The sequence below is a fragment of the Streptopelia decaocto genome (assembly GCF_964273445.1).
Source record: "Streptopelia decaocto genome assembly, chromosome: 5".
Lineage (NCBI taxonomy): Eukaryota > Metazoa > Chordata > Aves > Columbiformes > Columbidae > Streptopelia > Streptopelia decaocto.
The window spans coordinates 35916897-35930426 of record NC_138659.1 but is presented as its reverse complement, the minus strand read 5'-3'; the positions used below and the strand labels follow the sequence as shown (position 1 = coordinate 35930426).

General features: G+C 46.5%; 1 protein-coding gene across 2 annotated transcripts in view; it reads right to left on the bottom strand.

Moving 5' to 3' along the window:
- The window catches only part of SGMS1 (sphingomyelin synthase 1), a 99429-nt gene extending 86082 nt beyond the window's left edge, over positions 1-13347 (bottom strand). For both annotated transcript variants that reach the window (XM_082054428.1, XM_082054427.1), the window contains exon 1: positions 13237-13347. The gene's annotated coding sequence lies outside the window, so the exon portion shown is untranslated. The remainder of the gene's footprint in view (positions 1-13236) is intronic.
- Between the last annotated feature and the right edge of the window lie 183 nt (positions 13348-13530).

The following is a 13530-nucleotide window of genomic DNA, read 5'->3' as shown; positions in this document are numbered from 1 at the left end:
TTGCTTTTGAGTGGGCTCTGTTTGCTGGGCCTTTGCCTTCAAGGCAGAGCAAAGCCCTTTAGGACAAGCAAAACCTGGCCGGCGCTACAAAAGCAACTGCATGAGATGCACTTGAAGGCTCCTGTGTAGCTATTAATATTTGGCACTTGTCGAAGCCTCGGCTATTCCACAGCAGGCTCTCTCCCCCTGAAGCAACAGTTCAGAGTCGTCACCAATGCAACTAAGGAATCCACGCTTTATGTTTAAAGATTCCGCTTTCACTTTGAAAGAACAGCCACACAAGAAGAGATCTGACTGTCCTTCCGCTACCAACCCCAAGACATGGGGCTGGGGAAGGAGGAGCTCCCATGCCACACTCTCGCCACCACTAGCACTATTTTTTAAAGCCCCAGGCCCTAAAACCAGAAGCATGACCAGCCTGGTTTTGAGCTGCACGAGCAACTTACTCTCCCCAACATCTCACCTGTTCTTCGTCAACATCTCCCCATTTCCACCACACAACCTCAATCCTTTTACACTTCATTTTGAAGAGTTTTACTGGGGGTTTTGTACGTCAGCAAGAGCTGCCTTCCCTTCTTCTGAGAGTTTCTATGCTAAACTTTCACATCTCATCCAGTTACCAAATTGTGAGTTTTGAAAGACGAGCACGTCCCCTGCAGAAACCAAGTACTGGATTGGAGAGGGAGGGGGCGGTTCCTTGCTCTGGTCTGCTCCTGCTAAAACCACAAATAGGAGTCTGAAAGCTGCGTCTGCACAGACTGGAGGGATGAATAACTCTTCCAAACAAGTCTGCCAACAAGGAAAACGTTACTTTGGCTTTTGCACTACTTCTCTTTTTGAGAGACCATCTCCTGTAATGCATCTGTTACTCAAGTTTTCCGTTAGCTTTTCAAATGCCAAAGAGCCAGTTTTAACAGGTAATCAGATGAATATGAAAGGTGCAAAACTATTAAGTTGGCAGGAAAGAGAAAAAGCGAGCGCCAGCAATGTATTTGCAAATCTGACCCAAACCAAACGACATATCTTCTCTAAAAAATAATGGACAAAGGTGAGGAAACTTGAGCTACGTCTTCTCAAAAGGGAAAAGTGCTGCTGGGGCTTCAGAGAAATCTTGTGTTTGGGAGCAAGGAGTCACTGTCAGTATAAAGGACCTTCCCCAATATGCGCAAAAGACCCCACCATGCCTTATTCAGAAGGTGTAACAGTAACATAACACCAAAAACATTGAAATAATGACATAAAGCAAACCTGTTTGAAAAGAGCTGTTTCTGCCTATTTCTGTTCAGCAGCCTAACATGACATTGACCCACCAGCGCTGCTTTACAGGATTTGTTTTTGGAGTTGCCCACTTTCAGTTCTGAATGTAAGCAAGAAATTTATGTGCCAGAAGAACCCAGGTCCTTAGAAATATCAATAACATAGCGTACCCCACTTTTCAGCGAAAGAAACCTTTTCAGTGCAGATTTGACAAGCCGGCTGGGCCTGGGATCTGGCAAAAGCATGGGGTTTGGATCCACCTCCCCCCTGCCACAGGCCCCCAAATCTAGACACACCTCAGGGCCAGGAGCAGGAATCTCTTCCACCCTTCTAAAAGCCACCTGCAAAGTCTTGGGGTGCACCAAGCAACTTCTAATTCCTCTTAATGGCTGGAATGGGACCATCCCCTCAGCAGGGATGGAGGGAGGGATGCAGGCAGCCCTGCACAGCCAGGAATTGCAGCCAGCTCTCCCCAATTCCAGCCTCATGTACACATTTGCTGGGAAAAGCAAATCTCCTTGAAAGCCATAAATTGCGATCTCACTTGCACTTGTGGATGTAAACACGCAGGCTGATCTCTTGCAGAGCAAGCACGGCGCAGCGGCACGTATGACCTGGGTGGGAGCATAACTGGGATGCCTTCACTTGTTCTATTCTGGCTCATGGCAGCCAGCTTGGTGAAAATCCAAACGTGCACAAGCAGGATGAGGATCCTCCCTGCTCTCCCTTGCAGCTCTGCACACTGTTTTTTTGGTTCTTAAAGGGGCAGTAACTACGCCAAAGCACCAACCCCCATAAGCCTGCACTCCGAGGGGTGTTTGCTGAACAGCAACCCGGATGGCACAACTAAAGGCTTGACTGGAATAGGCTTAACAGCTGAGCTGGTGGCTGCAAAAGGGATCTCTGAAGTCCCAAAAGCAGCAGCAGATTCCACTCTAATCAGATGCAGCCACGGGGCTTTCTACGTAGGCTTAAAGATGGATTGACACAAGTTGCAGAAGCAGTTTCATTAAGGAAAAAGGGAAATGCTCTCTATGAACTATAATACAAAAGAAAAACCAACACATAACCTAAATTTCTGATGCTGACATTCCAAAGCCAGGCTTTCTATCCTGTTCTAGCACATTCAAAAACCAGTTTACACTCGATCTGCTGCACATCCTACCAGTTGTTCCAAACAATCTGCAAGAACATATTCATCCCCTCCCTGAAATTTCGAGGAAATTAATTGCACGTGAGCACAAAAAGAGAATCCGAGTTTGACAACACTTGCCAGCGCAATATTTGGAGCATATAAACACCGCACACAAACCTGGTGACTGATCTAGCAACAGCAGCTGCTGTTTAAATAGGAAGCTCCCTGTCCCTTGTCACCTTATCAGAAGCCCCAAATACAAATAACAGCCACCCCCCAGGGATGTCTGTGAGCCCAGGGGGAAGGTGGTGACAGCAGGACATGGCAGGGCCTTGAGAAAGTGGGAATGAACATGAGGAGGTGGGAGACATAGAGGAACAGCGAGAAGACCAGCAGGATGGCTCTAAGAGGCGATTTGAAAGCATCTGATGCTAGCTGCATTTCTCAGCCTTCTACAAACCTCCAAACTTCAGTGACAAGAAGTACCACAACTGGTGGGTTTGATTTGGGAATACTCGCAAAGTGTATGTTTCTATTCAATGCTGCACTTAAAAACATGTCACTTTACTGCACATATACTGGATATCAAGACTGACACTTGAGGAATAAGTAAAGCATCCAAGAAAGCCTTCAGATAAGGGACCAGCTCTCTTCCTCCTCCCTGCAGTTCCATGGGAGGGACAGTACTGCCCTCACCCTGAGAATGGAAATCATAGCAAGAAAAAGATATTTTTAAAAAAGGTGCTTTGTTCTAGACAATCTAACATAGAATCATTTGGGTTGGAAGAGATCTTCAGGATCATCAAGTCCAACCATAACCCAACTCTAGCACTAAGCCATGCCCCTAAGAACCTCATCTAAATGCCTTTTAAACCCCTCCAGGGATGGTGACTCCAGCACTGCCCTGGGCAGCCTGTTCCAATGCCCCACAGCCCTTTGGGGAAGAAATTGCTCCCCAGATCCAATCTGAACCTTCCCTGGTGACAATCTGTCTCCTAACGGGCTGACTTGAAATCTTTTTTCAAAAAAATGTACATCAGAAATAAAATATGTGGGTTATTACTAAGCTACTTCACATAAATGGCCACACTATAATTCACCGCTGCTTTACAGAAAATAAAATGTTAGCAAAGCAGTCCTGGAAAGGAAACAAATCCTTAAATCCAGAAGAGAACAATACTGCCTCCAGAGAAGCCAATGAAGAGATCAGCCCTCTTTTTATTTCATTCTTCCTCCATTTTTTTAAAGCCATAAATACAGAAAGATCAGCATGTTCAAATACTTCAGATGTTTCACCTTGCAGTGCCTATGGAAATAAATGGACTTTTTGTTCTTTCTAGTTGAAGTTTTGTCACCTTTTTTAGTGACTATTCGCAACATCAAGAGCAAAGACAAAAGGATGCATGAAGTTGCACAGCCAACCCCCTTGTGTCTGCAAGCTCTGACTCTAAATTTTAGGCTGATTTCATACTTTTTTGTGTCTAAAATAACCACCAAAGGCAGGCATACATTTGCACACACACATTTCATCTAAAATACTGAGAACTGGCTTTATAAGCGTCAAGATCCCTCCCTAGAGGATGGACTAGTCAAGGCTGCTACAGTGACAATGTAGCAGTATCAATATCTTAATTGCACCAGAGTAATATCAGGCAACATATCAGTCACAAATAATTCACTGCAGAAGTTATTCCACTTCAGCAGTGCAGAGATTGCCATTCGTATTTTGCATGACACAGGCCTGTAAGAAAAGTCAATTACTACAGCAGTAGTGAGAGCAGAAAACGTGCAGCATGACCCCAGGTGCTGACATTCACCCTCTTGCTGTTTCCCTCTCAATAAGGTTCTACTCTGCTAGGTAGCATTTCTCCAAAACCTTCTGGGATGCCCTTTAACACTGGAAATCGGTGATGAAGAGGAGGGAAAAATAAATAAAATAAAACCAGCTCTAAGATAGTCATGAATTAATTCAGCCCAGAAAGGTCCACTTTGAACAGATGTACCTGAACCTTTGGCTTCTCTGGGAATTGAAGCTGCAGCCTCAAATCTCCACCTCAAAGCAGAGATTTAGGGACAGGGACGAGAGGTCACAGAATCACAGAATCGACTGGGTTGGAAAAGACCTCAGAGATCAAGTCCAACCCTTGGTCCAACTCCAGTCCATTGACTAGATCATGGCACTAAGTGCCATGTCCAATCTCAGCTTAAAAACCTCCAGGGATGGTGAGTCCAGCACCTCCCTGGGCAGCCATTCCAATGCCTGACCACTCTCTCTGCACAGAATTGCTTTCTAATCTCCAGCCTCAATTTCCCCTGGCAGAGTTGAAGCCCATGGCCCCTTGTCCTATTGCTGATGCCTGGGAGAAGAGCCCAATCCCCACCTGGCTAGAACTGCCCTTCAGGTAGTTCTAGAGAGTCCCAGCTCTGGGGTGTTCTCAGCTCACCTGCCACCAAGCCACACCACAACCATCAACTCAGAGCAATGCACCAGTGAAAACCAGTCACCGCAATCACCAGCGCAGAGCAACGCACCACTGAAAACCAGCCTCCCTCGCCCCGGGGAATTCAAACAGTTCATCTCCGGGGAGCAGCTGGAGTCAGTCCATGTGCTGAACACAATGATTCACCCTGCTTCTTAGATGAAAACTCAGAATACATTAACCAGGAGGCTTTAGAAAGAAGCACGCTGTTATTACTAGCACTTGCATGCACGCTAAATGTCATGCAATTAGTAAAAGTCTTAATGATAACGTTTATACATGAGCTCGCATAAGAAATGGGACCAAAGTGTATGCCCCGAATACGTGTTAGTAACCAAGACTACGAGGTGCAGTTACTTTTTCTGGTGTTCTAAACAGGGCAAGGTGTATTTACTGCCTTGTGCATTTGTATATCCAGCTACTTAGAAATCACTTGACTCTGTAAGGACCAACTCTGCACAACCCAGCTGGAAACACGAGGCAAAGACAAGCAGTAGCACCCTACCTGTGAAAGATTTAAAGGCTTCACCTCGACGCAGGTCACAAACTAATCCTCCTCATGCAGTGTAAAAAAGTCTTTCTGAACCTATTTGTGCTTCAAAGTGTTCAGATCTAGTTCATTAATTATATTTATTAAGCAGTCTAGACAAAATATAGATTAATTTTTCTTGAAATCAGGTAAACAAACTCAAATATGATTTGCATTTTGGTAATTATCAAGCTGTTGTGGCCTTTTAATTTGTTATTATGAGTTTTGCGCTTGCAGCGAGACCAGACTCTGGAACCTTCACCTTGGTAAAGGCTGGAGCTTCAGTGTCCACACAGCTGCATGTAGCAGGAACACGTGCAAAACTCCATTCCCAACAGTGTCAGGATACCTTGGCACGAATACAAAGATCAGACATTGTAACACACATCATTTATGTGCTGAAAATGCAGCTGGACAGAGGCAGGCAAAGCATTTTCTACTTTATTACTTTTGCGAGGCTTACGGCAGATGGGCCAGACACCAATCTGGTTACTATCCCGTCTGCAAATAAACACAAGGAATTCATTCAGTAGCATGGCATCGCATCTTGAGGGCTGAATTTCAACACCTGGCTGTTACAGTGGAGCCATTTGAAGGAACACATCAATTCCCTATGATTTTTAGTATCTAGTCTGCTGTCAGGCTACAACCATGAAAAGACCAAAAAGGAAGTCCTGAACATGGAAACAAGATTCCCAAATTGTTAACAAATAAAATCCAAAACAAACTATGAAGTCGACAAATATTCTTCTAGCATGGACAATTATTTTAAATATTTGCTCATATCCACCAACAAACGGACAGTATTAAAGCACTATTATCAGTGTGAGAGGGATTACAAAGTTAACGCAAACAATCTGCTTTTAACCTCTTAAGTACTTTGTGTGGTATTAGCAAAGGAGTCTAATGGGAAGAACCATAAAAGAATTTTAAAGGTTGGCAGCTCAATAAAGTCACCAAGAGGAGTTCCCTATAGGCAGATAGAAAATGCTGCCGGTCAATTCACTTGGCCCATGCTGAGCTGTGAGCTGAGCAGCAACTTTCACAAGTTCATTTCTTTAAGGAGTAACAGGTAGTTCATAGAAAACATCAGCTCAGCTGGACAGGCACAAACAAGAAAACAGTTAACAGCCTTTTCTATTGCATACATCTGGCTTATCTGTATCTTAAACACCATCGACCTCAGGTTCTTCCTTCTCCACTCCCATCCCACCTTGGCACCGAGAAACCTCAAATAAAGCTTGGGGACAAGACACATAGCTATATGAGCCTCTGTCATCTCAGCTTGCAAGCATTTCCAAAGAAATTCTGAACAAAGTGTCAGAATGCAAACAATCCGCTTGCGAAAAACGTGCTTTGGGCCCTGTTTTTGTTTTTAAAATACCCTTTGATAAACCACCTATTTACATTTCGAAAGAGAGAAAAACTGAAATAGGAGATTGCACATGCACGAAAACAAAGGCAATATCTGACAAGTCGTTTTGTTAATTTGTGGATAATTGCTCATTATTGCAAAATAAGGTTTTTGCACCGTTTCACAGAGACTGGATAAGAAGCCCCAGCCCATTACCGAGGATTGCTTTTGGCAAATGCAAGCTTCTCCGAGCACAGAGAGACATAAAATCATGTCTCCATTAAACACATATCCTGGCATCCCAAAAGTACCGGTGGAGACGGAACGACATGCTCTGTCAAGTTATTTAGTAGGGACCATCCCAGGCTTGTGTTCACCCTTTTATGTCCGTTCTTGCTCTGTTCACAGCGTTGCTCTGAACACCACCCACCCCATGTGGGCTCTGCCCCTCGAAACACCCAACTTCAGCATTTTAAGAATATCTATATTCCTCTTCCTAAGTCTTGGTCACTTCACTATTAAGACTAAAAATGCATTGGCTAAACTCTCCAAATCGACAGGACGTTGGCACTTGCTGTTCTTCACGCACCCTGTGTGAGCAGCAAGGCTTCCCCTGCCCAACTCGCCCACCGCTGCTGGATTTTCGCTCCGGTTTAAAGCAAACCTGCTGCACCACCACTAGCCAAGCTGGCTAACAGTGCTCACAACGAAGGTGCCCACCTCGGAGTTCCTTTGGCAGCAAATGGTGAGCACGCTCTATGATCCGTGTGCCATTGGCACAGTCGAGCAGGTATTTTTGCAGCAATCGCCCTCAAGGTGCTTTTCAAGGTCTTTCCCATCACCGTAACACCAGGAGTCATTTTTAAGCCTTTCAAAATAGTTTTAAATTAACTTCCCTGATAAAAGTTTTCCAGAGCAATATAATCTGATGACATAAAACTCTCTGCAGAAGAGAGCGCCGGGAAGGGAAAGCACAGACTTCAGAGCAGAAGAGACACTATAGCTTGATTTAGACGGAGCGGTTTCATTAGTATGTAGATTCAAAGCCGCTCCTATGCAGCTATTGAAACGCTACCCAAGCCTTCCTAGCAAGCAAAAATCCATTCCGTGTACAAATAGCGCTTTTATAGCTTGGCACGGTGCTCGACTGCAGAGTCAATCTTTTCAATGCCTGGTAAATTTTTACTTGAAAGTTGCAGGAGAGCTCATGCCAGGAGCCCATATGAAATGCCAGCTCAGTGGCAGAAGGTCAAAGTGTGGTATGAAGAGATTTTATGGACGTCTTTCAAGATCAACTTCTTAAAAGCACTATGCTATCTAGGGAGACACAGATTTATATCACTAGGAAAGCCCAGTAACAATCTTCATGACTCCTTTTCAGTCATATCTTCAATATCTTTAATATCTTTAACCCTCTACCTTGCAAAAAGCACAGCAGTCGCGTCTCCTGTGGGTGCTGAGAGTTGTTTCTGTGTCTATTTAATCCTCGGTTATTTTGCTGAAGTTAAGAATAAAAAAGCGTTAAATGCCAGAGTTTTTGTGCAGACTGTCCTCTACAAAAAAGCAACCAACCGAAAATAATAATAATAAAAACACAAGCAATATCCACAAACCCAAACCAACAAATCTTCAGGTGCAGAAAGTGTTATTTTACGCAGAAAAGCCCCAAAGGTCAGACCCATGGACATCTGAAGAAAGCACCAAAGATGTTTAAAGACCAACAGCCCAAACTCCATTAGTACCTAATGGCTGCAGGAGAAGAAATTTAATTTGAACTAAAAGGCTCTGTATTCTCTACCATTTTGAGAGAAGTATTTAAGGTTAAGTTAGTGTCAACAATGACCCTGAACAGCTGTCAAGCACAAAGACTTGTAACATACTGGATTTTGCCAGCTGTCACCACACCACAATAGGAAAAAAAAAAAAAGATAGTAAAGCTGCATTAAAACCTGGTGTGTCTGCTCAGGGTGTCCCCTTGCATCTACACAAACGCGCTGTTAGATTCACAAGAGCAAATTTGCAAATGCTTATACACTTTCCCATTGAGGCACCTCAATTGCCTGAATCTGCCTTTTTACCAAATTCAAGAGTAAGACTCGAAATTCAACTAGCACAAATCTCAGCTCTCCCAACATTACATTTGTGAATGACATTGAATGGCATTCAACACACAACAAGCTAAGCTAATACACTGAGGGTCCAGCAAGGAAAACTAGAAGACACTCCAAAATGCAATGCTCTTTTTTAGTCAAGGAAGTTAAAGGTGTGAGTGCATTGGACAGGAAAAGATGACAGCTATTAAAAATCCTCCTTCAAACAAGGCTGCAGAAGTTCTCTCCAGATATACCACACAGCTACGTCTGCACACACTATGAGAGCAAAGAGAAGCAGCAGCTGCTTTTTCAGCAAGAACTCCTTCCAAACTACTGTGGTTTGGGGGACAAGATACCTCATATAAAGCTGTTTCAACTCTTAAGACGGGAATTACCACCTCTTCTGTCATTTTTACTGTTTTCTCTTGCCTCTTTTTTCCGATGAAGGCTTAGGCAATGCAGTCCCACTCACCACCATCACACCAACTGATGCTCACCCGAACCTCACCCAACCGGGTAAGAAAGCAGCTGGTTTTCACACACTTATACTTCCTGCAGGAGGAAAACCTAAAGCTACTGGATTTCAGGGATGCCTTTAAGTGTTTGGGCTTTTTTTTCCCCAACTGGCAACATGCTCCGCCTTAACTCCCTTAAATGGAGCAAGCTGCTTCCAAAGAGCTTCAGAATCAGGGAGACAGAGGGCAGACAGCGCTGTGAAGTCCAAGAGAGAAAACAGCTTTAGAGTTAAGAAGAGGGAGATTCGTTTGTTTGTTTAAATCTACGCAAATTAGCACAAGCAAACGCTGCAGTTAGTGAAGATGCTTTCACAATAAAGATGTATTAGCGTTTTTCCTTGAATAGGGGTGTGTAATTGGATAGCAGGGCAGCATTGCGCAAGTCAATGAAGGAAGGATCAACAGGATGCGTTCTGCTCCACTCGAGTCTTGCTCCTCTAATTTGGATGAGTGAACTGTAAAACCAGTAACAGCAATAACTACATTTTGAGAGCTGCATTTCTTTAAGAGATACCTTATAGTCTGCTAAATTAGGCTTTCTTTTCTCTTTAGCTCTTGACCAAGAGCTATATCAGTACAAAGCTCAAGCAGCACTTTCAAGGTTTCCTCCCCCAACTACATTAATACGTTTGATAACACCAAAAAAAAAAAATACAAACATTTTAAAGAAGTTTAAATATTCACTTACATTAATGAACTATACGCAGCACAGGGAAGCCAGTTACACTTAGTAGCTTATAGGATGGATGTTCTTTTTATCAACAAAAGACAAGCCCAAGCGACCTGCACCAAACATACTGCCTCTGCAAAGTAGACTTTCAAAAGCAGAAAATGTATTTGGGATGAAAGCATCACAAAAAGCCAGTAGGTTTCATACCTCCTTCTGCATTTCCCCCCAGCCTTTTGTGAGGAGGGAAGAAGACTTAATTATTAAATTGAATGATGCCACACACTTCTCCAATGAGACCAAAACCCTTTGGAAAACACTGACAGTCCACAAGAGGCCAGTTCACGACCCTCAAAACCTCTCAGAACTCGGGTTTTGTAGCTCATTTTAAGCTCACCTCTACTTCAGAGCATTTTTTCCACATCTAGTTGGTTTTGATGTGTCGCACTTGAATTACGACTGAAATAGCATTCAGGTGCTCTGCTCTATTTCAGCAAAGGCCAGTTTGGACCTACCTCGCTGTGAAGCCTTAAAAATCCTCCCCGCACACCACGTGTCTCTGAGAACCACACCGTGAGAGAAGGATCTCGTGTCACATTCGACAAAAGCAGCGCTCACAGACATGTGCAAACCTCCTAGTTTGTTTTTGGTGATGCTATACAGATTAATTTATTTTCTTACTCCAAACAGGCCCTTCCTGACAAGCTGGCTAACAAGGGTCTGGATTATTTTTGTCTGAGCATTTCTTACAGGATGTCACGTTGCCCCAGTTAAAAAGCCCTTAATTCGGCAACCATGCCTTACGGCCAGACTGCAATTGCTATTAAACCTGAGTAAGTCCCAGGCCACCCATATTTAGTGCACCAATTAACCAACATGGAACAACGCAGAGCAGCCGGGACCAGAAGAAGGGAAGAACTTTTAAGTTGCCATCACCATTCTTCCTCCACTTGTTCAGTTCAAGAAACTCAACAACTATTTAATTAAAAGCAGCACCTATTCAAGCTTGATGAGTGTTGAGAGGAGCAGTAATATGCACAGAGAAGAGGTATCCACAAGATGCTACTACCAAGCCACTGCCTTTTAAGGATACCGTTAACTCTGAGTAGTCAAACAATACTCATAAATACCTCCAAGTTCTGAAAATGATTCACGTACTGTGGTTTATTTAATTTAGAAGTGTTGCAAGTTTTCATTAGAAGTTAATTAAACCTGTAGAGACATGTTGTCTCCAGGTTGATACATGAAAGAGGAAAGTAGTGTGATAAATTATTTGGGAATCACAGTTTGTTGCACAGACCACAAACACAGTTTAAAGGCATGTGAGTTAAATTTAATTCTGCTCTATATGCACAAACCTGGAAAAATCAAGGTAATTTCTCTGGATTTAAAGGGAGTTTATTACCTTTACTGTAAAAGTAGCCTTTGTCTTTTGTCTACCATCAACCAGGGTTGATAGCATTCTCTTTCCAAACTCTAAACAACTTCACAAAGCTGAAGCCATTCCAACACCCACCAAAATACTATATGAAATAAAACCAAAGTGCGTCAATACAAGGTCCACTCCCCAAACAAATAAACGTAGCCAAGTCCACCAAGATCAATTCCAGAGCTTCCACTGACCTGAATTGTCAGGTGCCACACCTGTATTTTATATTGGTTCACAAATGAGCATTAAAGGCAACAGAAATCATTCACATCCATGGAGACCTGACGCAGCAGAACGGAATCTGAAGGAATCGCCGCAAAACCTGTCGTCGCACCGCGATGCACCGGGGCTGCCGTCAGCCAAAGCAACACGAGGACGTTCATCGACATCCCATTTCCAGCTCTGCTAAGGGAGGCTGCCTGCATCAGCAGCCTTCAACAGAACCATGTCAATATGGCAGAGCTCCCATTTTTTACAAACAATACCCCTTTACTCTCTCTTTCCATCCTCGCCTCGTGTATTGACGGCGCCTGAAGGCCTTCATTAATGAGGTTTTCACACAAAATATAATAAATTAGAAACCTTGATCAAAACAGGGCCTGCAGCAGGAACACAGTAAAAAAAGAGAACCACAGGCATTATACACCCAAAAAAACCCAAAATAATCCAGCCTGTCAATCAACAAGGAATTGCACAGGCACAGAGGGAGCATGCCCAGCTGCCAGGGTGCCAGTGAGGGTGCTGGTGCCTCTCCTCCTCTCCCCCCGTTCTGCCCTCCAGCCTCTTTGTCCTCAAGACCCTCAAGCCGCCATCACCCCACAAAGCCGGGACCCAGGGAGGTGGTGCAGCCCTGACGCCGCTGTCACAGCCCCCAACGTGGTCAGGGTGGCTGGGATCTCCTGCCCCCTCACAGCACATGCCTCCAGCTGCTCTTGGAGCCTTGGCACCCAGGGAGCAGAGGGGACCAAGCAGCCCCTGGGCTGGAGGTGGGCCCAGGCTTGGCCTAAGGAGGCGCTAAGGCCCCCCCGGGCTGAGGGGACTGGGCTCAGCCCCACCGTCCCACCCCAGCTGAGGGGAGCACATGCCCCCCAGACCCGCCGGGGCAGGGGTGGCTGGACCCCCCACTCAGGCACCTTGGGGAGGAGGGGAACAGACCCGAACAGGCACAGGGGCTGAGGGAACCAGAACCTCTCCTGGGGCTGAGGGGACCAGAGTCCCCCAGAGACCCCGGGGCTGAGGGGACCAGAGACCCTGAGAGCCCCGGGCCTGAGGGGAACAGAGACCCTGAGAGCCCCGGGCCTGAGGGGAACAGAGACCCTGAGAGCCCCGGGCCTGAGGGGAACAGAGACCCTGAGAGCCCCGGGCCTGAGGGGAACAGAGCTCCCCCGGGCTCAGGGGACCAGAGACCCTCAGAGCCCCGGGGCTGAGGGGAACAGAGCTCCCCCGGGCTGAGGGGACCAGAGACCCTCAGAGCCCCCGGGGCTGAGGGAACCGCATCCCCCGAGCTGCGGGGACCAGAGCTCTCCCGGGCCGCACGGCTGAGGGGCCCTAGACACACCCCGCGGATCCCCCAAGGCTGCAGGGGCCGTCGCCGGGCTGAGGAGCCGGGATCCCCGAGCCGCGGCCCGGCCCCGCCGCTACGCGGCCCCACCTCGGGTAGCGGCAGCTCCATCGCCGCTGTCACCCGCCGCCGCAACCACCACCACCCCCGGGCCTGCGGCCGGCCCCACCGCCCGGCCCCGCGCTGAGGCGGCGGCGGCGCGGCCGAGCTGCTCACCGTGCGGCGCGGAGCCCCGCGGCGGGTCGGGTCGGGTCGGCGCGGCCGCCGGGCGGGCGGATCCCCTGGGCGGCAGCGGCGGCTCCGTGTCCCGTGCGGCGGCGGCGGGCGGCACCGCGCGTCACGTGACCGACGTGTCATCCCCGCGCCGCCATCTTGTGCGCGGCGAAAAGGGGCGGGGGCGCTGCTGCCGCTCTCTGATTTCCCTTAAAATAATAGAGTCGTAGAATATCCTGAGGTGGAAGGACCCATAAGGGTCATCGAGTCCAACTCCTGTCCCTGCACAGGACACCC